A 25,917-nucleotide genomic window follows, 5' to 3' on the forward strand; every position below is an offset into this window, starting at 1 on the left:
CAATCCCGATGCAGTTTCTGTCTTTCATCAACACTTTGAAGGTATACAGATTACAGAATGCCTCCAGATGCACACCGGAAACTACTACTGGTCTTCCAGGTAACGATCAAAGCGTAGACTGTTTGAGACATTACTCCCGTGGAGGAAAGTGCGCATGGTGACTGTTGTATTCAAACCCGATGCAATTTCTGTGTTTCATCAACACTCTGATAGTCCACAGATTACGGAATGCCAACAAATGTGCATCGGAAACTACTTCTGGTCTTATACGGATCGATCAAATCGTAGACTGCTTCAGACATTACTCCCATCGAGGAAAGTGTGGATATTGATTGTTGTATTCAATCCCAATGAAATTTCTGTGTTTCATCAACACTCTGATAGTCCACAGATTACAGAATGCCAACGGATGTGCATCGGAAACTACTACTGGTCTTCCGGGGAACGATCAAAGCGTAGACTCTTCGGGATATACCTCCCGTGGAGGAAAGTGCGCATGGTGACTGTTGTATTCAATCCCGATGCAATTTCTGTGTTTCATCAACACTATGATAGTCCACAGATTACAGAATGCCTCCAGATGTGCATCTGAAACTACTACTGGGCTTCCAGGGAACGAACAAAGCGTAGACTGTTTTTTTTTTTTTTGTGAGGTTACTCCCATGGAGGAAAGTGCGCATGGTGACTGTTGTACTCAATCCCGAAGAAATTTCTGTGTTTCATCAACACTCAGTTAGTCCACAGATTTCACAATGCCTCCAGATGTGCATCGGAAACTACTACTGGTCTTCCAGGGAACGATCAAACCGTAGACTGTATGAGACACTACTCCCGTGGAGGAGAGTGCGCATGGTGACTGCTGTATTCAATTCCGATGCAATCTCTGTGTTTCATCGACACTCTGATAGTCCACAGATTACAGAATGCCACCAGATGTGCATCGGAAACTACTACTGGTCTTCCAGGGAACGATCAAACCGTAGACTGTATGAGACACTACTCCCGTGGAGGAAAGTGCGCATGGTGACTGTTGTATTCAATCCCGATGCAATTTCTGTGTTTCATCAACACTCTGACAGTCAACAGATTACAGAATGCTACCAGATGTGCATCGGAAACTACTACTGGTCTTCCAGGGAACGATCAAAGAGTAGACTGTTTGAGACTTTACTCCCGTGGAGGAAAGTGCGCATTGTGACTGTTGTATTCAATCCCGATGCAATTTCTGTGTTTCATCAACACTCTGATAGTCCACACATTACAGATTGAATCCAGATGTGCTTCGGAAACTACTACTGGTCTTCCAGGGAACGATCAAAGCGTAGACTGTTTGAGACATTACTCCCGTGGAGGAAAGTTCGGTTGGTGACTGTTGTATTCAATCCCCATTCAATTTCTGTGTTTCATCAACACTCTGATAGTCCACAGATTACAGATTGAATACAGATCTGCATCGGAAACTACTACTGGTCTTCCTGGGATCGATCAAACCGTAGACTGTTTGAGGCATTACTCCCGTGGAGAGAAGTGCGCATGGTGACTGTTGTATTCAACCTGATGTAATATCTGTGTTTCATAAACACTCAGTTAGTCCATAGATTTTAGAGTGCCTCCAGATGTGCATTGGAAACCACTACTGGTCTTCCAGGGAACGATCAAAGCGTAGATTGTTTGAGACATAACTCCCATGGAGGAGAGTGCGCATGGTGACCGTTGTATTCAATCCCGATGCAATTTCTGTGTTTCAACAAGACTCTGATAGTCCACAGATTACAGAATATCTCCAGATGTGCATCAGAAACTACTACTGGTTATCCAGGGAACGATCAAAGCGTAGACTCTTAGAGACATTTTTCATATGGATGAAAGTGCGCATTGCGACTGTTTTATTCAATCCCGATGCAGTTTCTGTGGTTCATCAACACTCTGATACTCCACAGATTACAGAATGCCTCCAGATGTGCATCGGAACCTACTACTGGTCTTCCTGGGAACGTCCAATCATAGACTGTTAGAGACATTACTCCCATGGAGGAAAGTGCGCATGGTGACTGTTGTATTCAATCCCGATGCAATTTCTGTGTTTGATCAACACTCAGTTAGTCCACAGATTTCAGAATGCCTCCAGATGTGCATCGGAAACTACTACTGGTCTTCCTGGGAACGATCAAAGCGTAGACTGTTTGAGACATTACTCCCGTGGAGGAGAGTGCGCATTGTGACTGCTGTATTCAATCCCGATGCAATCTCTGTGTTTCATCAACAGTCTGATAGTCCACAGATTACAGAATGAAACCATTGGGCATCGGAAACTACTATTCGTCTTCCAGGGAACGATCAAAGCGTAGACTGTTTGAGACATTACTCTCATGGAGGAAGGTGCGCATGGTGACTGTTGAATTCAATCCCGATGCAGGTTCTGTGTTTCATCAACACTCTGATACTCCACAGATTACAGAATGCCTTCAGATGTGCATCGGAAACTACTACTGTTCTTCCTATGAACGTCCAAGCGTAGACTGTTAGAGACATTACTCCATTGGAGGAAAGTGCGCATGGAGACTGTTGTATTCAATCCCGATGCTATTTCTGTGTTTCATCAACACTCAGTTAGTTCACAGATTTCAGAATGCCTCCAGATGTGCATCAGAAACTACTACTGGTCTTCCAGGGAAAGATCAAAACGTAGACTGTTTGAGACATTACTCCTGTGGAGGAAAGTGCGCATGTTGACTGTTGTATTCAATCCCGATGCAATTTCTGTGTTTCATCAACACTCAGTTAGTCCACAGATTTCCGAATCCCTTCAGATGTGCATAGGAAACTACTACTGGTCTTCCAGGGAACGATCAAAGCGTAGACTGTTTGAGACATTACTCCCATGGAGGAAAGTGCGCATGGTGACTGTTGTATTCAATCCCGATGCAATTTCTGATTTTCATCAACACTCTGATAGTCCACAGTTTACAGATTGAATCCAGATGTGCATCGGAGACTACTACTGGTCTTCTTTGGAACGATCAAAGCGTAGACTGTTTCAGCCATTACACCCATGGAGGAAAGTGCGGATGGTGACTGCTGTATACACTCCCGATGCAATGTCTGTGTTTCATCAACATTTCTAAGGTCCACAGATTACAGAATGCCTCCAGTTGTGCATCGGAAACTACTACTGGTCTTCCAGGGAACGATCAAAGCGTAGACTGCTTCAGACATTACACCCATGGAGGAAAGTGCGCATGGTGACTGTTGTATTCAATCCCGATTCAATTTCTGATTTTCATCAACACTCTGATAGTCCACAGATTACAGAATGCCTACAGATGCACATCGGAAACTACTACTGGTCTTCCAGGGAACGATCATAGCGCAGACTGTTTTTTTTTAGTCATTACTTCCATGGAGGAAAGTGCGCATGTTGACTGTTGTATTCAATCCCGATGCAATTTCATGGTTTCATCAACACTCAGTTAGTCCACAGATTTTAGAGTGCCTCCAGATGTGCATTGGAAACTACTACTGGTCTTCCAGGGAACGATCAAAGCGTAGACTGTTTGAGACATTACTCCCATGGATGAAAGTGCGCATGGTGACTGTTGTATTCAATCCCGATGCTATCTCTGAGTTTCATCAACACTGTGACAGACCACAGATTACAGAATGCCACCAGATGTGCATCGGAAACTACTACTGGTATTCCAGGGAACGATCAAAGCGAAGAATGTTTGAGACATTACTCCCGTGGAGGAAAGTGCGGATGGTGATTGTTGTATTCAATCCCGATGAAATTTCTGTGTTTCATCAACACTCTGATAGTCTGCAGATTACAGAATGCCACCGGATGTGCATCGGAACTACTACTGGTCTTCCAGGGAACGATCAAAGCGTAGACTGTTCGAGACATACCTCACATGGAGGAAAGTGCGCATGGTGACTGTTGTATTCAATCCTGATGCAATTTATGTGTTTCATTAACACTCTGATAGTCCACAGATTACAGAATGCCTCCAGATGTCCATCGGAAACTACTACTGATCTACCAAGGAATGATCAAAACGTAGACTGTTTGACACATTACTCTCATGGAGGAAAGTGCGCATGGTGAGTGTTGTATTCAATCCCGATGCTATTTCCGTGTTTCATCAACACTCTGATAGTCCACAGATTACAGAATGCCACCAGATGTGCATCAGAAACTACTACTGGTCTTCCAGGGAACGATCAAAGCTTAGACTGTTTGAGTCATTACTACCGTGGAGGATAGTGCGCATGGTGAATGTTGTATTCATTCCCGATGCAGTTTCTGTGTTTCATCAACACTCTGATACTCCACAGATTACAGAATGCCTCGAGATGTGCATCGGAACCTACCACTGGTCTTCCTGGGAACGTCCAAGCCTAGACTGTTAGAGACATTACTCCCATGGAGGAAAGTGCGCATGGTGACTGTTGTATTCAATCCCGATGCAATTTCTGTGTTTCATCAACAATTCTAAGGTCCACAGATTACAGAATGCATCCAATTGTGCATCGGAAACTACTACTGGTCTTCCAGGGAACGATCAAAGTGTAGACTGTTTCAGACATTACTCCCATGGAGGAAAGTGCGGATGGTGACTGTTGTATTCAATCCCGATGCAATTTCTGTGTTTCATGAACACTCTGATAGTCCACAGATTACAGATTGAATCCAGATCTGCATCGGAAACTACTACTGGTCTTCCTGGGAACGATCAAAGCGTAGACTGTGTTAGACATTACTCCCATGGAGGTAAGTGCGCATGGTGACTGTTGTATTCAATCCCGATGCAGTTTCTGTCTTTCATCAACACTTTGAAGGTATACAGATTACAGAATGCCTCCAGATGCACACCGGAAACTACTACTGGTCTTCCAGGTAACGATCAAAGCGTAGACTGTTTGAGACATTACTCCTGTGGAGGAAAGTGCGCATGGTGACTGTTGTATTCAAACCCGATGCAATTTCTGTGTTTCATCAACACTCTGATAGTCCACAGATTACGGAATGCCAACAAATGTGCATCGGAAACTACTTCTGGTCTTATACGGATCGATCAAATCGTAGACTGCTTCAGACATTACTCCCATCGAGGAAAGTGTGGATATTGATTGTTGTATTCAATCCCAATGAAACTTCTGTGTTTCATCAACACTCTGATAGTCCACAGATTACAGAATGCCAACGGATGTGCATCGGAAACTACTACTGGTCTTCCGGGGAACGATCAAAGCGTAGACTCTTCGGGATATACCTCCCGTGGAGGAAAGTGCGCATGGTGACTGTTGTATTCAATCCCGATGCAATTTCTGTGTTTCATCAACACTATGATAGTCCACAGATTACAGAATGCCTCCAGATGTGCATCTGAAACTACTACTGGGCTTCCAGGGAACGATCAAAGCGTAGACTGTTTTTTTTTTTTTGTGAGGTTACTCCCATGGAGGAAAGTGCGCATGGTGACTGTTGTACTCAATCCCGAAGAAATTTCTGTGTTTCATCAACACTCAGTTAGTCCACAGATTTCACAATGCCTCCAGATGTGCATCGGAAACTACTACTGGTCTTCCAGGGAACGATCAAACCGTAGACTGTATGAGACACTACTCCCGTGGAGGAGAGTGCGCATGGTGACTGCTGTATTCAATTCCGATGCAATCTCTGTGTTTCGTCGACACTCTGATAGTCCACAGATTACAGAATGCCACCAGATGTGCATCGGAAACTACTACTGGTCTTCCAGGGAACGATCAAACCGTAGACTGTATGAGACACTACTCCCGTGGAGGAAAGTGCGCATGGTGACTGTTGTATTCAATCCCGATGCAATTTCTGTGTTTCATCAACACTCTGACAGTCAACAGATTACAGAATGCCACCAGATGTGCATCGGAAACTACTACTGGTCTTCCAGGGAACGATCAAAGAGTAGACTGTTTGAGACTTTACTCCCGTGGAGGAAAGTGCGCATTGTGACTGTTGTATTCAATCCCGATGCAATTTCTGTGTTTCATCAACACTCTGATAGTCCACACATTACAGATTGAATCCAGATGTGCTTCGGAAACTACTACTGGTCTTCCAGGGAACGATCAAAGCGTAGACTGTTTGAGACATTACTCCCGTGGAGGAAAGTTCGGTTGGTGACTGTTGTATTCAATCCCCATTCAATTTCTGTGTTTCATCAACACTCTGATAGTCCACAGATTACAGATTGAATACAGATCTGCATCGGAAACTACTACTGGTCTTCCTGGGATCGATCAAACCGTAGACTGTTTGAGACATTACTCCCGTGGAGAGAAGTGCGCATGGTGACTGTTGTATTCAACCTGATGTAATATCTGTGTTTCATAAACACTCAGTTAGTCCATAGATTTTAGAGTGCCTCCAGATGTGCATTGGAAACCACTACTGGTCTTCCAGGGAACGATCAAAGCGTAGATTGTTTGAGACATAACTCCCATGGAGGAGAGTGCGCATGGTGACCGTTGTATTCAATCCCGATGCAATTTCTGTGTTTCAACAACACTCTGATAGTCCACAGATTACAGAATATCTCCAGATGTGCATCAGAAACTACTACTGGTTATCCAGGGAACGATCGAAGCGTAGACTCTTAGAGACATTTTTCATATGGATGAAAGTGCGCATTGCGACTGTTTTATTCAATCCCGATGCAGTTTCTGTGGTTCATCAACACTCTGATACTCCACAGATTACAGAATGCCTCCAGATGTGCATCGGAACCTACTACTGGTCTTCCTGGGAACGTCCAATCATAGACTGTTAGAGACATTACTCCCATGGAGGAAAGTGCGCATGGTGACTGTTGTATTCAATCCCGATGCAATTTCTGTGTTTGATCAACACTCAGTTAGTCCACAGATTTCAGAATGCCTCCAGATGTGCATCGGAAACTACTACTGGTCTTCCAGGGAACGATCAAAGCGTAGACTGTTTGAGACAATACTCCCGTGGAGGAGAGTGCGCATTGTGACTGCTGTATTCAATCCCGATGCAATCTCTGTGTTTCATCAACAGTCTGATAGTCCACAGATTACAGAATGAAACCATTGGGCATCGGAAACTACTATTCGTCTTCCAGGGAACGATCAAAGCGTAGACTGTTTGAGACATTACTCTCATGGAGGAAGGTGCGCATGGTGACTGTTGAATTCAATCCCGATGCAGGTTCTGTGTTTCATCAACACTCTGATACTCCACAGATTACAGAATGCCTTCAGATGTGCATCGGAAACTACTACTGTTCTTCCTATGAACGTCCAAGCGTAGACTGTTAGAGACATTACTCCATTGGAGGAAAGTGCGCATGGAGACTGTTGTATTCAATCCCGATGCTATTTCTGTGTTTCATCAACACTCAATTAGTTCACAGATTTCAGAATGCCTCCAGATGTGCATCAGAAACTACTACTGGTCTTCCAGGGAACGATCAAAACGTAGACTGTTTGAGACATTACTCCTGTGGAGGAAAGTGCGCATGTTGACTGTTGTATTCAATCCCGATGCAATTTCTGTGTTTCATCAACACTCAGTTAGTCCACAGATTTCCGAATCCCTTCAGATGTGCATAGGAAACTACTACTGGTCTTCCAGGGAACGATCAAAGCTTAGACTGTTTGAGACATTACTCCCATGGAGGAAAGTGCGCATGGTGACTGTTGTATTCAATCCCGATGCAATTTCTGATTTTCATCAACACTCTGATAGTCCACAGTTTACAGATTGAATCCAGATGTGCATCGGAGACTACTACTGGTCTTCTTTGGAACGATCAAAGCGTAGACTGTTTCAGCCATTACACCCATGGAGGAAAGTGCGGATGGTGACTGCTGTATACAGTCCCGATGCAATGTCTGTGTTTCATCAACATTTCTAAGGTCCACAGATTACAGAATGCCTCCAGTTGTGCATCGGAAACTACTACTGGTCTTCCAGGGAACGATCAAAGCGTAGACTGCTTCAGACATTACACCCATGGAGGAAAGTGCGCATGGTGACTGTTGTATTCAATCCCGATTCAATTTCTGATTTTCATCAACACTCTGATAGTCCACAGATTACAGAATGCCTACAGATGCACATCGGAAACTACTACTGGTCTTCCAGGGAACGATCATAGCGCAGACTGTTTTTTTTTAGTCATTACTTCCATGGAGGAAAGTGCGCATGTTGACTGTTGTATTCAATCCCGATGCAATTTCATGGTTTCATCAACACTCAGTTAGTCCACAGATTTTAGAGTGCCGCCAGATGTGCATTGGAAACTACTACTGGTCTTCCAGGGAACGATCAAAGCGTAGATTGTTTGAGACATAACTCCCATGGAGGAGAGTGCGCATGGTGACCGTTGTATTCAATCCCGATGCAATTTCTGTGTTTCAGCAACACTCTGATAGTCCACAGATTACGGAATATCTCCAGATGTGCATCGGAAACTACTACTGGTCTTCCAGGGAACGATCAAAGCGTAGACTCTTAGAGACATTTTTCATATGGATGAAAGTGCGCATTGCGACTGTTTTATTCAATCCCGATGCAGTTTCTGTGGTTCATCAACACTCTGATACTCCACAGATTACAGAATGCCTCCAGATGTGCATCGGAACCTACTACTGGTCATCCTGGGAACGTCCTGTCGTAGACTGTTAGAGACATTACTCCCATGGAGGAAAGTGCGCATGGTGACTGTTTTATTCAATCCCGATGCAATTTCTGTGTTTCATCAACACTCAGTTAGTCCACAGATTTCAGAATGCCTCCAGATGTGCATCGGAAACTACTACTTGTCTTCCAGGGAACGATCAAAGCGTAGACTGTTTGAGACATTACTCCCGTGGAGGAGAGTGCGCATGGTGGCTGCTGTATTCAATCCCGATGCAATCTCTGTGTTTCATCAAAAGTCTGATAGTCCACAGATTACAGAATGCCACCAATTGTGCATCGGAAACTACTGCTCGTCTTCCAGGGAACGATCAAAGCGTAGACTGTTTGAGACATTACTCTCATGGAGGAAGGTGCGCATGGTGACTGTTGAATTCAATCCCGATGCAGTTTCTGTGTTTCATCAACACTCTGATACTCCACAGATTACAGAATGCCTTCAGATATGCATCGGAAACTACTACCTTTCTTCCTATGAACGTCCAAGCGTAGACTGTGAGAGACATTACTCCATTGGAGGAAAGTGCGCATGGGGACTGTTGTATTCAATCCCGATGCAATTTCTGTGTTTCATCAACACTCAGTTAGTCCACAGATTTCAGAATGCCTCCAGATGTGCATCGGAAACTACTACTGGTCTTCCAGGGAACGATCAAAACGTAGACTGTTTGAGACATTACCCCTGTGGAGGAAAGTGCGCATGGTGACTTTTGTATTCAATCCCGATGCAATTTCTGTGTTTCATCAACACTCAGTTAGTCCACAGATTTCAGAATGCCTCCAGATGGGCATCGGAAACTACTACTGGTCTTCCAGGGAACGATCAAAGCGTAGACTGTTTGAGACATTACTCCCGTGGAATAAAGTGCGCATGGTGACTGTTTTATTCTATCCCGATGCAATTTCTGTGTTTCATCAACACTCAGTTAGTCCACAGATTTCAGAATCCCTCCAGATGTGCATAGGAAACTACTGCTGGTTTTCCAGGGAACGATCAAAGTGTAGACTGTTTGAGACATACCTCCCGTGGGGGAAAGTGCGCATGGTGACTGTTTTATTCAATCCCGATGCAATTTCTGTGTTTCATCAACACTCAGTTAGTTCACAGATTTCAGAATGCCTCCAGATGTGCATCGGAAACTACTACTGGTCTTCCAGGGAACGATCAAAGCGTAGACTGTTTGAGACATTACTCCCGTTGAGGAGAGTGCGCATGGTGACTGCTGTATTCAATCCCGATGCAATCTCTGTAATTCATCAACAGTCTGATAGTCCACAGATTACTGAATGCCTCCAGATGTGCATCGGAAACTACTACTGGTCTTCCAGGGAACGATCAAATTGTGGACTGTTTCAGTCATTACTCCATGGAGGAAAGTGCGCATGGTGACTGTTGTATTCAATCCCGATGCAATTTCTGTGTTTCCTCAACACTCTGATAGTCCACAGATTATAGAATGACTGCAGATGTGCATTGGAAATTACCACTGGTCTTCCAGGGAACGATGAAAGCGTAGAATCTTAGAGACATTTTTCATATGGATGAAAGTGCGCATTGCGACTGTTTTATTCAATCCCGATGCAGTTTCTGTGGTTCATCAACACTCTGATACTCCACAGATTACAGAATGCCTCCAGATGTGCATCGGAACCTACTACTGGTCTTCCTGGGAACGTCCAAGCGTAGACTGTTAGAGACATTACTCCCATGGTTGAAAGTGCGCATGGTGACTGTTGTATTCAATCCCGATGCAATTTCCGTGTTTCATCAACACTCAGTTAGTCCACAGATTTCAGAATGCCTCCAGATGTGCATCGGAAACTACTACTGGTCTTCCAGGGAACGATCAAAGCGTAGACTGTTTGAGACATTACTCCCATGGAGGAGAGTGCGCATGGTGACTGCTGTATTCAATCCCGATGCAATCTCTGTGTTTCATCAACAGTCTGATAGTCCACAGATTACAGAATGCCACCAATTTTGCATCGGAAACTACTACTCGTCTTCCAGGGAACGATCAAAGCGTAGACTGTTTGAGACATTACTCTCATGGAGGAAGGTGCACATGGTGACTGTTGAATTCAATCCCGATGCAGTTTCTGTGTTTCATCAACACTCAGTTAGTCCACAGATTACAGAATGCCTTCAGATGTGCATAGGAAACTACTACTGTTCTTCCTAATAACGTCCAAGCGTAGACTGTTAGAGACATTACTCCATTGGAGGAAAGTGCGCATGGAGACTGTTGTATTCAATCCCGATGCAATTTCTGTGTTTCATCAACACTCAGTTAGTCCACAGTTTTCAGAATGCCTCCAGATGTGCATCGGAAACTACTACTGGTCTTCCAGGGAACGATCAAAACGTAGACTGTTTGAGACATTACTCCTGTGGAGGAAAGTGCGCATGGTGACTGTTGTATTCAATCCCGATGCAATTTCTGTGTTTCATCAACACTCAGTTAGTCCACAGATTTCAGAATGCCTCCAGATGGGCATCGGAAACTACTACTGGTCTTCCAGGGAACGATCAAAGCGTAGACTGTTTGAGACATTACTCCCGTGGAGGAAAGTGCGCATGGTGACTGTTTTATTCAATCCCGATGCAATTTCTGTGTTTCATCAACACTCAGTTAGTCCACAGATTTCAGAATCCCTCCAGATGTGCATAGGAAACTACTACTGGTCTTCCAGGGAACGATCAAAGCGTAGACTGTTTGAGACATACCTCCCGTGGGGGAAAGTGCGCATGGTGACTGTTTTATTCAATCCCGATGCAATTTCTGTGTTTCATCAACACTCAGTTAGTTCACAGATTTCAGAATGCCTCCAGATGTGCATCGGAAACTACTACTGGTCTTCCAGGGAAAGATCAAAGCGTAGACCGTTTGAGACATTACTCCTGTGGAGGAAAGTGCGCATGGAGACTGTTGTATTTAATCCCGATGCAATTTCTGTGTTTCATCAACACTCAGTTAGACCACAGATTTCAGAATGCCTCCAGATGGGCATCGGAAACTACTACTGGTCTTCCAGGGAACGATCAAAGCGTAGACTGTTTGAGACAGTACTCCCGTGGAGCAAAGTGCGCATGGTGACTGTTTTATTTAATCCCGATGCAATTTCTGTGTTTCATCAACACTCAGTTTGTCCACAGATTTCAGAATCCCTCCAGATGTGCGTAGGAAACTACTACTGGTCTTCCAGGGAACGATCAAAGCGTAGACTGTTTGAGACATACCTCCCGTGGGGGAAAGTGCGCATGGTGACTGTTGTATTCAACCTGATGTAATATCTGTGTTTCATAAACACTCTGATAGTCTACAGATTACAGAATGCCTCCAATTTTGCAACGGAAACTACTACTGGTCTTCCAGGGAACGATCAAATCGTAGACTGTTTTAGACATTACTCCCGTCGAGGAAAGTGCGGATGGTGACTGTTGTTTTCAATCCCGATGCCATTTCTGTGTTTCATCACACTCTGATAGCCCACAGATTACAGATAGAATCCAGATCTGCATCTGAAACTACTACTGGTCTTCCATGGAACGATCAAAGCGTAGAGCGTTAGAGACAATACTCCCATGGAGGAAAGTGCGCATGGTGACTGTTGTATTCAATCCCGATGCAATTTCTGATTTTCATCAACACTCTGATAGTCCACAGATTACAGATTGAATCCAGATGTGCATCGGAAACTACTACTGGTCTTCTTTGGAACGATCAGAGCGTAGACTGTTTCAGCCATTACACCCATGGTGGAAAGTGCGGATGGTGACTTCTGTATACACTCCCGATGCAATGTGTGTGTTTCATCAACATTTCTAAGGTCCACAGATTACAGAATGCCTCCAATTGTGCATCGGAAACTACTACTGATCTTCCAGGTAACGATCAAAGCGTAAACTGCTTCAGACATTACACCCATGGAGGAAAGTGCGCATGGTGACTGTTGTATTCGATCCCGATTCAATTTCTGATTATCGTCAACACTCTGATAGTCCACAGATTACAGAATGCCTCCAGATGCACATCGGAAACTACTACTGGTCTTCCAGGGTACGATCATAGCGCAGACTGTTTTTTTTTTTAGACATTACTCCCATGGAGGAAAGTGCGCATGTTGACTGTTGTATTCAATCCCGATGCAATTTCATGGTTTCATCAACACTCAGTTAGTCCACAGATTTTAGAGTGCCTCCAGATGTGCATTGGAAACTACTACTGGTCTTCCAGGGAACGATCAAAGCGAAGATTGTTTGAGACATAACTCCCATGGAGGAAAGTCCGCATGGTGACCGTTGTATTCAATCCCGATGCAATTTCTGTGTTTCAACAACACTCTGATAGTCCACAGATAACAGAATATCTCCAGATGTGCATCGGAAACTACTACTGGTCTTCCAGGGAACGATCAAATTGTGGGTTGTTTCAGTCATTACTCCATGGAGGAAAGTGCGCATGGTGACTGTTGTATTCAATCCCGATGCAATTTCTGTGTTTCCTCAACACTCTGATAGTCCACAGATTACAGAATGCCTCCAGATGTGCATCGGAAACTACTACTGGTCTTCCAGGGAACGATCAAAGCGTAAACTCTTTGAGACATTACTCCCTTGGAGGGAGGTGTGCATGGTAACTGTTGTATTCAATCCCGATGCAATTTCTGTGTTTCGTCAACACTCTGATACTCCACAGATTACAGAATGCCTCCAGATGTGCATCGGAAACTACTACTTGTCTTCCAGGGTACGATCAAACCGTAGACTGTTTGAGACATTACTCCCATTAGGAAAGTGCGCATGGTGACTGTTTTATTCATTCCGATGAAATTTCTGTGTTTCATCAACACTCTGATAGTCCACAGACTACAGAATGCCTCCAGATGTGCATCGGAAACTACTACTGGTTTTCGAGGTAACGATCAAAGCGTAGACTCTTTGAGACATAACTCCCGTGGAGGAAAGTGCGCATGGTGACTGTTTTTTTCAATCCCGATGCAATTTCTGTGTTTCATCAACACTCTGACAGTCCACAGATTACAGAATGCCACCAGATGTGCATCGGTAACTACTACTGGTCTTCCAGGGAACGATCAAAGGGTGGACTTTTTCAGTCATTACTCCCTCGGAGGGAAGTGCACATGGTGACTGTTGTATTCAATCCCGATGCAATTTCTGTGTTTCATCAACACTCTGATAGTCCACAGATTGCAGAATGCCTCCAGATGTGCATCTGAAACTACTACTGGTCTTCCAGGGAACGATCAAAGCGTAGACTGTTTGAGACATTACTCCCATGGAGGAAGGTGCGCATGGTGACTGTTGTATTCAATACCGATGCAGTTTCTGTGTTTCATCAACACTCTGATACTACACAGATTACAGAATGCCTCCAGATGTGCATCGGAAACTACTACTGGTCTTCCTATGAACGTCCATACGTAGACTGTTAGAGACTTTACTCCCATGGTGGAAAGTGCGCATGGAGACTGTTGTATTCAATCCGAATGCAATTTCTGTGTTTCATCAACACTCTGACAGTCCACAGATTTCAGAATGCCTCCAGATTTGCATCGGAAACTACTACTGGTCTTCCATGGGACGATCAAAGCGTAGACTGTTTGAGACATTACTACCGTGGAGGAAAGTGCGCATGGTGACTGTTGTATTCAATCCCGATGCAATTTCTGTGTTTCATCAACACTCTGATAGTCCACATATTACAGAATGCCACCAGATATGCATCGGAAACTACTACTGGTTTTCCAGGGAACGATCAAAGCGTAGACTGTTTGAGACATTACTCCCGTGGAGGAAAATGCGCATGGTGACTGTTGTAATCAATCCCGATGCAATTTCTGTGTTTCATCAACACTCTGTTAGTCAACAGATTACAGAATGCCACCAGATTTGCATCGGAAACTACTACTGGTCTTCCAGGGAACGATCAAAGCGTAGACTGTTTGAGACATAACTCCCGTGGAGGAGAGTGCGCATGGTGACTGCTGTATTCAATCCCGATGCAATCTCTGTGTTTCATCAACAAACTGATAGTCCACAGATTACAGAATGCCACCAGATGTGCACCGGAAACTACTACTGGTCTTCCAGGGAACGATCAAAGCGTAGACTGTTTGAGACATTAATCCCATGGAGTGAGGTACGCATGGTGACTGTTGTATTCAATCCCGATGCAGTATCTGTGTTTCATCAACACTCTGATACTCAACAGATTACAGAATGCCTCCAGATGTGCATCGGAAACTGCTACTTGTCCTCCTATGAACGTCTAAGCGTAGACTGTTAGAGAAATTACTCCCGTGGAGGAAAGTGGGCATGGAGACTGTTGTATTCAATCCCGATGCAATTTCTGTGTTTCATCAACACTCTGATAGTCAACAGATTACAGAATGCCACCAGATGTGCATCGGAAACTACTACTGGTCTTCCAAGTAACGATCATAGCGTAGACTGTTTGAGACATACCTCCCGCGGAGGGAAGTGCGCATGGTGACTGTATTATTCAATCCCGATGCAATTTCTGTGCTTCATCAACACTCTGATAGTCCACAGATTACAGAATGCCACCAGATGTGCATCGGAAACTACTACTGGTCTTCCAGGGAACGATCAATGAGTGGACTGTTTCAGTCATTACTCCCATGGAGGAAAGTGCGCATGGTGAATGTTGTATTCAATCCCGATGCAGTTTCTGTGGTTCATCAACACTCTGATACTCCACAGATTACAGAATGATTCCAGATGTGCATCGGAACCTACTACTGGTCTTCCTGGGAACGTTCAAGCCTAGACTGTTAGAGACATTACTCCCATGGAGGAAAGTGCGCATGGTGACTGTTGTATTCAATCCCGATGCAATTTCTGTGTTTCATCAACACTCAGTTAGTCCAGAGATTTCAGAATGCCTCCAGATGTGCATCGGATAATACTACTGGTCTTCCAGGGAACGATCAAAGCGTAGACTGTTTGAGACAGTACTGCCGTGGAGGGGACTGCGCATGGTGACTGCTGTATTTAATCACGATGCAATCTGTGTGTTTCATCAACAGTCTGATAGTCCACAGATTACAGAATGCCACCAATTGTGCATCGGAAACTACTACTGGTCTTCCAGGGAACGATCAAATCGTAGACTGTTTGAGACATTACTCCCATGGAGGAAGGTGCGCATGGTGACAGTTGTATTCAATCCCGATGCAGTTTCTGTGTTTCATCAACACTCTGATACTACACAGATTACAGAATGCCTGCAGATGTGCATCGGAATCGACTACTGGTCTTCCTATGAGCGTCCAAACGTAGACTGTTAGAGAAATTACTCCCATGGAGGAAAGTGGGCATGGAGACTGTTGTATTCAATCCCGATGCAATTTCTGTGTTTCATCAACACTCTGATAGTCAACAGATTACAGAATGCCACCAGATGTGCATCGGAAACTACTACTGGTCTTCCAAGTAACGATCATAGCGTAGACTGTTTGAGACATACCTCCCGCGGAGGGAAGTGCGCATGGTGACTGTTTTATTCAAACCCGATGCAATTTCTGTGCTTCATCAAAACTCTGATAGTTCACAGATTACAGAATGCCTCCAGATGTGCATCGGAAACTACTACTGGTCTTCCAGGGAACGATCAAAACATAAACTCTTTGAGACATTACTCCCTTGGAGGAAGGTGCGCATGGTGACTGTTGTAATCAATCCCGATGCAATTTCTGTGTTTCATCAACACTCTGATAGTCAACAGATTACAGAATGCCACCAGATTTGGATCGGAAACTACTACTGGTCTTCCAGGTAACGATCAAAGCGTAGACTGTTTGAGACATACCTCCCGTGGAGGAAAGTGCTTATGGTGACTGTTTTATTCAATCCCGATGCAATTTCTGTGTTTCATCAACACTCTGATAGTCAACAGATTACAGAATCCCTCCAGATGTGCATGGGAAACTACTACTGGTCTTCCAGGGAACGATCAAAGCGTAGACTGTTTGAGACATTACTCCCGTGGAGGAGAGTGCGCATGGTGACTGTTGTATTCAATCCCGATGCAATTTCTGTGTTTCATCAACACTTTGATAGTTCACTGATTACAGAATGCCTCCAGATGTGCATTTTAAACTACCACTGGTCTTCCAGGGAACGATCAAAGCGTAGACTGTTTGAGACATTACTAACATGGAGGAGAGTGCGCATGGTGACTATTGTATTTAATCCCGATGCAATTTCTGCGTTTCATCAACATTCTGATAGTTCACAGATTACAGAATGCCTCCAGATGTGCATCGGAAACTAGTACTGGTCTTCCAGGGAACGATCAAAACATAAACTCTTTGAGACATTACTCCCTTGGAGGAAGGTGCGAATGGTGACTGTTGTAATCAATCCCGATGCAATTTCTGTGTTTCATCAACACTCTGATAGTCAACAGATTACAGAATGCCACCAGATTTGGATCGGAAACTACTACTCGTCTTCCAGCTAACGATCAAAGCGTAGACTGTTTGAGACATACCTCCCGTGGAGGAAAGTGCTCATGGTGACTGTTTTATTCAATCCCGATGCAATTTCTGTGTTTCATCAACACTCTGATAGTCCACAGATTACAGAATTCCACCAGATGTGCACCGGAAACTGCCACTGGTCTTCCAGGGAACGATCAAAGCGTAGACTGTTTGAGACATTACTCCCATGGAGGGAGGTGCGCATGGTGACTGTTGTATTCAATCAAGATGCAGTTTCTGTGTTTCATCAACACTCTGATACTCCACAGATTACAGAATGCCTCCAGATGTGCATCGGAAACTGCTACTGGTCTTCCTATGAACGTCTAAGCGTAGACTGTTAGAGAAATTACTCCCATGGAGGAAAGTGCGCATGGAGACTGTTGTATTCAATCCTGATGCAATTTCTTTGTTTCATCAACACTCTGATAGTCAAAAGATTACAGAATGCCACCAGATTTGCATCGGAAACTACTACTGGTCTTCCAGGTAACTATCAAAGCGTAGACTGTTTGAGACATACCTCCCGTGGAGGAAAGTGCTCATGGTGACTGTTTTATTCAATCCCGATGGAATTTCTGTGTTTCATCAACACTCAGTTAGTCCACAGATTTCAGAATCCCTCCAGATGTGCATCGGAAACTACTACTGGTCTTCCAGGGAACGATCAAAGCGTAGAATATTTGAGACATTACTACCATTGAGGAAGGTGCGCATGGTGAATGTTGTATTCAATCCCGATGCAGTTTCTGTGTTTCATCAACACTCTGATACTCCACAGATTACAGAATGCATCCAGATGTGCATCGGAACCTACTACTGGTCTTCCTGGGAACGTCCAAGCCTAGACTCTTAGAGACATTACTCCCATGGAGGAAAGTGCGCATGGTGACTGTTGTATTCAATCCCGATGCAATTTCTGTGTTTCATCAACACTCAGTTAGTCCACAGATTTCAGAATGCCTCCAGATGTGCATCGGAAATTACTACTGGTCTTCCAGGGAACGATCAAAGCGTAGACTGTTTGAGACATTACTCCCATGGAGGAAAGTGCGCATGGTGACTGTTGTATTCAATACCGATGCAGTTTCTGTGTTTCATCAACACTCTGATACTACACAGGTTACAGAATGCCTCCAGATGTGCATCGGAAACTACTACTGGTCTTCCTATGAAGGTCCAAACGTAGACTGTTAGAGACTTTACTCCCATGGTGGAAAGTGCGCATGGAGACTGTTGTATTCAATCCCAATGCAATTTCTGTGTTTCATCAACACTCAGTTAGTCCACAGATTTCAGAATGCCTCCAGATTTGCATCGGAAACTACTACTGGTCTTCCATGGGACGATCAAAGCGTAGACTGTTTGAGACATTACTACCGTGGAGGAAAGTGCGCATGGTGAATGTTGTATTCAATCCCGATGCAATTTCTGTGTTTCATCAACACTCTGATAGTCCACATATTACAGAATGCCACAAGATATGCATCGGAAACTACTACTGGTTTTCCAGGGAACGATCAAAGCGTAGACTGTTTGAGACATTACTCCCGTGAAGGAAAATGCGCATGGTGACTGTTGTATTCAATCCCGATGCAATTTCTGTGTTTCATCAACACTCTGATAGTCAACAGATTACAGAATGCCACCAGAGTTGCATCGGAAACTACTACTGGTCTTCCAGGGAACGATCAAAGCGTAGACTGTTTGAGACAATACTCCCGTGGAGGAGAGTGCGCATGGTGACTGCTGTATTCAATCCCGATGCAATCTCTGTGTTTCATCAACAAACTGATAGTCCACAGATTACAGAATGCCACCAGATGTGCACCGGAAACTACTACTGGTCTTCCAGGGAACGATCAAGCCTAGACTGTTAGAGACATTACTCTCATGGTGGAAAGTGCGCATGGAGACTGTTGTATTCAATCCCAATGCTATTTCTGTGTTTCATCAACACTCAGTTAGTCCACAGATTTTAGAATGCCTCCAGAATTGCATCGGAAACTACTACTGGTCTTCCATGGGACGATCAAAGCGTAGCCTGTTTGAGACATTACTGCCGTGGAGGAAAGTGCGCATGGTGACTGTTGTATTCAATCCCGATGCAATTTCTGTGTTTCATCGACACTCTGATAGTCCACATATTACAGAATGCCACCAGATGTGCATCGGAAACTACTACTGGTCTTCCAGAAAACGATCAAAGGGTGGACTGTTTCAGTCATTACTCCCACGGAGGTAAGTGCGCATGGTGACTGTTGTATTCAATCCCGATGCAATTTCTGTGTTTCATCAACACTTTGATAGTTCACAGATTACAGAATGCCTCCAGATGTGCATTGGAAACTACCACTGGTCTTCCAGGGAACGATCAAAGCGTAGACTGTTTGAGACATTACTAACATGGAGGAGAGTGCGCATGGTGACTATTGTATTCAATCCCGATGCAATTTCTGTGTTTCATCAACATTCTGATAGTTCACAGATTACAGAATGCCTCCAGATGTGCATCGGAAACTACTACTGGTCTTCCAGGGAACGATCAAAGCGTAGACTGTTTGAGACATTACTCCCATTGAGGAAGGTGCGCATGGTGACTGTTGTATTCAATACCGATGCAGTTTCTGTGTTTCATCAACACTCTGATACTACACAGATTACAGAATGGCTCCAGATGTGCATCGGAAACTACTACTGGTCTTCCTATGAACGTCCAAACGTAGACTGTTAGAGACTTTACTCCCATGGTGGAAAGTGCGCATGGAGACTGTTGTATTCAATCCCGATGCAATTTCTGTGTTTCATCAACACTCTGATAGTCCACATATTACAGAATGCCACCAGATATGCATCGGAAACTACTACTGGTTTTCCAGGGAACGATCAAAGCGTAGACTGTTTGAGACATTACTCCCGTGGAGGAAAATGCGCATGGTGACTGTTGTATTCAATCCCGATGCAATTTCTGTGTTTCATCAACACTCTGATAGTCAACAGATTACAGAATGCCACCAGATTTGCATCGGAAACTACTACTGGTCTTCCAGGGAACGATCAAAGCGTAGACTGTTTGAGACATTACTCCCGTGGAGGGGAGTGCGCATGGTGACTGCTGTATTCAATCCCGATGCAATCTCTGTGTTTCATCAACAAACTGATAGTCCACAGATTACAGAATGCCACCAGATGTGCACCGGAAACTACTACTGGTCTTCCAGGGAACGATCAAAACATAAACTCTTGGAGACATTACTCCCTTGGAGGAAGGTGCGCATGTTGACTGTTGTAATCAATCCCGATGCAATTTCTGTGTTTCATCAACACTCTGATAGTCAACAGATTACAGAATGCCACCAGATTTGGATCGGAAACTACTACTGGTCTTCCAGGTAACGATCAAAGCGTAGACTGTTTGAGACATACCTCCCGTGGAGGAAAGTGCTCATGGTGACTGTTTTATTCAATCCCGATGCAATTTCTGTGTTTCATCAACACTCTGATAGTCAACAGATTACAGAATCCCTCCAGATGTGCATGGGAAACTACTACTGGTCTTCCAGGGAACGATCAAAGCGTAGACTGTTTGAGACATTACTCCCGTGGAGGAGAGTGCGCATGGTGACTGCTGTATTCAATCCCCATGCAATTTCTGTGTTTCATCAACAAACTGATAGTCCACAGATTACAGAATGCCACCAGATGTGCACCGGAAACTGCTACTGGTCTTCCAGGGAACGATCAAAGCGTAGACTGTTTGAGACATTACTCCCATGGAGGGAGGTGCGCATGGTGACTGTTGTATTCAATCAAGATGCAGTTTCTGTGTTTCATCAACACTCTGATACTCCACAGATTACAGAATGCCTCCAGATGTGCATCGGAAACTGCTACTGGTCTTCCTATGAACGTCTAAGCGTAGACTAATAGAGAAATTACTCCCATGGAGGAAAGTGCGCATGGAGACTGTTGTATTCAATCCTGATGCAATTTCTTTGTTTCATCAACACTCTGATAGTCAAAAGATTACAGAATGCCACCAGATGTGCATCGGAAACTTCTACTGGTCTTCCAAGTAACGGTCAAAGCGTAGACTGTTTGAGACGTACCTCCCGCGGAGGGAAGTGCGCATGGTGACTGTTTTATTCAATCCCGATGCAATTTCTGTGTTCCATTAACACTCTGATAGTCCACAGATTACAGAATGCCACCAGATGTGCATCGGAAACTACTACTGGTCTTCCAGGGAACGATCAAAGTGTGGACTGTTTCAGTCATTACTCCCATGGAGGAAAGTGCGCATGGTGAATGTTGTATTAAATCCCGATGCAGTTTCTGTGGTTCATTAACACTCTGATACTCCACAGATTACAGAATGCCTCCAGATGTGCATCAGAAACTACTACTGGTGTTCCAGGGAACGATCAAAGTGTGGACTGTTTCAGTCATTACTCCCATGGAGGAAAGTGCGCATGGTGACTGTTTTATTCAATCCCGATGCAATATCTGTGTTTCATCAACACTCAGTTAGTCCACAGGTTTCAGAATCCCTCCAGATGTGCATCGGAAACTACTACTGGTCTTCCAGGGAACGATCAAAGCGTAGACTGTTTGAGACATTACTCCCGTGGAGGAGATTGCGCATGGTGACTGCTGTATTCAATCCCGATGCAATCTATCTGTGTCATCAACAGTCTGATAGTCCACAGATTACAGAATGCCACCAGATGTGCCTCGGAAACTACTACTGGTCTTCCAGGGAACGATCAAAGCGTAGACTGTTTGAGACATTACTCCCATGGAGGGAGGTGCGCATGTTGACTGTTGTAATCAATCCCGATGCAATTTCTGTGTTTCATCAACACTCTGATAGTCAACAGATTACAGAATGCCACCAGATTTGGATCGGAAACTACTACTGGTCTTCCAGGTAACGATCAAAGCGTAGACTGTTTGAGACATACCTCCCGTGGAGGAAAGTGCTCATGGTGACTGTTTTATTCAATCCCGATGCAATTTCTGTGTTTCATCAACACTCTGATAGTCAACAGATTACAGAATCCCTCCAGATGTGCATGGGAAACTACTACTGGTCTTCCAGGGAACGATCAAAGCGTAGACTGTTTGAGACATTACTCCCGTGGAGGAGAGTGCGCATGGTGACTGCTGTATTCAATCCCCATGCAATTTCTGTGTTTCATCAACAAACTGATAGTCCACAGATTACAGAATGCCACCAGATGTGCATCGGAAACTACTACTGGTCTTCCAGGGAACGATCAAAGTGTGGACTGTTTCAGTCATTACTCCCATGGAGGAAAGTGCGCATGGTGAATGTTGTATTCAATCCCGATGCAGTTTCTGTGGTTCATTAACACTCTGATACTCCACAGATTACAGAATGCCTCCAGATGTGCATCGGAAACTACTACTGGTCTTCCAGGGAACGATCAAAGTGTGGACTGTTTCAGTCATTACTCCCATGGAGGAAAGTGCGCATGGTGACTGTTTTATTCAATCCCGATGCAATTTCTGTGTTTCATCAACACTCAGTTAGTCCACAGGTTTCAGAATCCCTCCAGATGTGCATCGGAAACTACTACTGGTCTTCCAGGGAACGATCAAAGCGTAGACTGTTTGAGACATTACTCCCGTGGAGGAGATTGCGCATGGTGACTGCTGTATTCAATCCCGATGCAATCTATCTGTGTCATCAACAGTCTGATAGTCCACAGATTACAGAATGCCACCAGATGTGCCTCGGAAACTGCTACTGGTCTTCCAGGGAACGATCAAAGCGTAGACTGTTTGAGACATTACTCCCATGGAGGGAGGTGCGCATGGTGACTGTTGTATTCAATCAAGATGCAGTTTCTGTGTTTCATCAACACTCTGATACTCCACAGATTACAGAATGCCTCCAGATGTGCATCGGAAACTGCTACTGGTCTTCCTATGAACGTCTAAGCGTAGACTAATAGAGAAATTACTCCCATGGAGGAAAGTGCGCATGGAGACTGTTGTATTCAATCCTGATGCTATTTCTTTGTTTCATCAACACTCTGATAGTCAAAAGATTACAGAATGCCACCAGATGTGCATCGGAAACTTCTACTGGTCTTCCAAGTAACGGTCAAAGCGTAGACTGTTTGAGACGTACCTCCCGCGGAGGGAAGTGCGCATGGTGACTGTTTTATTCAATCCCGATGCAATTTCTGTGTTCCATTAACACTCTGATAGTCCACAGATTACAGAATGCCACCAGATGTGCATCGGAAACTACTACTGGTCTTCCAGGGAACGATCAAAGTGTGGACTGTTTCAGTCATTACTCCCATGGAGGAAAGTGCGCATGGTGAATGTTGTATTCAATCCCGATGCAGTTTCTGTGGTTCATTAACACTCTGATACTCCACAGATTACAGAATGCCTCCAGATGTGCATCGGAAACTACTACTGGTCTTCCAGGGAACGATCAAAGTGTGGACTGTTTCAGTCATTACTCCCATGGAGGAAAGTGCGCATGGTGACTGTTTTATTCAATCCCGATGCAATTTCTGTGTTTCATCAACACTCAGTTAGTCCACAGGTTTCAGAATCCCTCCAGATGTGCATCGGAAACTACTACTGGTCTTCCAGGGAACGATCAAAGCGTAGACTGTTTGAGACATTACTCCCGTGGAGGAGATTGCGCATGGTGACTGCTGTATTCAATCCCGATGCAATCTATCTGTGTCATCAACAGTCTGATAGTCCACAGATTACAGAATGCCACCAGATGTGCCTCGGAAACTACTACTGGTCTTCCAGGGAACGATCAAAGCGTAGACTGTTTGAGACATTACTCCCATGGAGGGAGGTGCGCATGGTGACTGCTGTATTCAATCCCGATGCAGTTTCTGTGTTTCATCAACACTCTGATACTCCACAGATTACAGAATGCCTCCAGATGTGCATCGGGAACTACTACTGGTCTTCCTATGAACGTCTAAGCGTAGACTGTTAGAGAAATTACTCCCATGGAGGAAAGTGCGCATGGAGGCTGTAGTATTCAATCCCGATGCAATTTCTGTGTTTCATCAACACTCTGATAGTCAACAGATTACAGAATGCCACCAGATGTGCATCGGAACTACTACTGGTCTTCCAGTTAACGATCAAAACGTAGACTGTTTGAGACATAACTCCCGTGAAGGGAAGTGCGCATGGTGACTGTTTTATTCAATCCCGATGCAATTTCTATGTTTCATCAACACTCTGATAGTCCACAGATTACAGAATGCCACCAGATGTGCATCGGAAAATACTACTGGTCTTCGAGGGAACGATCAAAGTGTGGACTGTTTCAGTCATTACTCCCATGGAGGAAAGTGCGCATAGTGACTGTTGTATTCAATCCTGATGCAATTTCTGTGTTTCATCAACACTCTGATACTCCACAGATTACAGAATGCCTGCAGATGTGCATCGGAAACTACTACTGGTCTTCCTGGGAATGATCTAAGCTTAGACTATTTGAGACATTACTCCCATTAAGGAAAGTGCGCATGGTGACTGTTGTATTCAATCCGGATGGATTTTTTTGTTTCAACAACACTCTGATAGACCACAGATTACAGAATGCCACCAGATGTGCTTTGGAAACTACTACTGGTCTTCCAGGGAACGATCAAAGCGTAAACTCTTTGAGACATTACTCCCTTGTAGGAAGGTGCGCATGGTGACTGCTGTATTCAATCCCTATGCAATTTCTGTGTTTCATCAACACTCTGATACTCCACAGTTTACAGAATGTCTCCAGATGTGCATCGGAAACTACTACTGGTCTTCCTGGGAACGATCTAAGCGTAGACTATTTGAGACATAACTCCCATGGAGGAAAGTGCGCATGGTGACCGTTGTATTCAATCCCGATACAATTTCTGTGTTTCATCAACACTCAGATGGTCCACAGATTACAGAATGCCACCAGATGTGCATCGGAAACTACTATTGGTCTTCCAGGGAACGATCAAACTGTAGACTGTATGAGACATTACTCCCGTGGAGGAAAGTGCGCATGGTGACTGTTGTATTCAATTCCGTTGCAATTTCTGTGTTTCATCAACACTCTGATAGTCCACAGATTAAAGAATGCCACCAGACGTGCATCGGAAACTACTAATGGTCTTCCAGGGAACGATCAAAGCGTAGACCGTATGGGACCTTACTCCCGTGGAGGAAAGCGCGCATGTTGACTGTTGCATTCCATTCCGATGCAATTTCTGTGTTTCATCAACAATCTGATAGTCCACAGATTACAGAATGGCACCAGATGTGCATCGGAAACAACTACTGGTGTTCCAGGGAACGATCAAATCGTAGACTGTTGGAGACGTTACTCCCGTGGGGGAAAGTGTGCATGGTGACTGTTGTATTCAATCCCGATGCAATCTCTGTGTTTCATCAACACTCTGATAGTCCACTGATTACAGAATGCCACCAGATGTGCATCGGAAACTACTACTGGTCTTCCAGGTAACGATCAAAGCGTAGACTGTTTGAGACATACCTCCCGTGGAGGAAAGTGCTCTTGGAGACTGTTTTATTCAATCCCGATGCAATTTCTGTGTTTCATCAACACTCTGATAGTCAACAGATTACAGAATCCCTCCAGATGTGCATCGGAAACTACTACTGGT

This window comes from Schistocerca gregaria, chromosome 10 (assembly GCF_023897955.1).
Source record: "Schistocerca gregaria isolate iqSchGreg1 chromosome 10, iqSchGreg1.2, whole genome shotgun sequence".
In the NCBI taxonomy this organism is placed as follows: domain Eukaryota; kingdom Metazoa; phylum Arthropoda; class Insecta; order Orthoptera; family Acrididae; genus Schistocerca; species Schistocerca gregaria.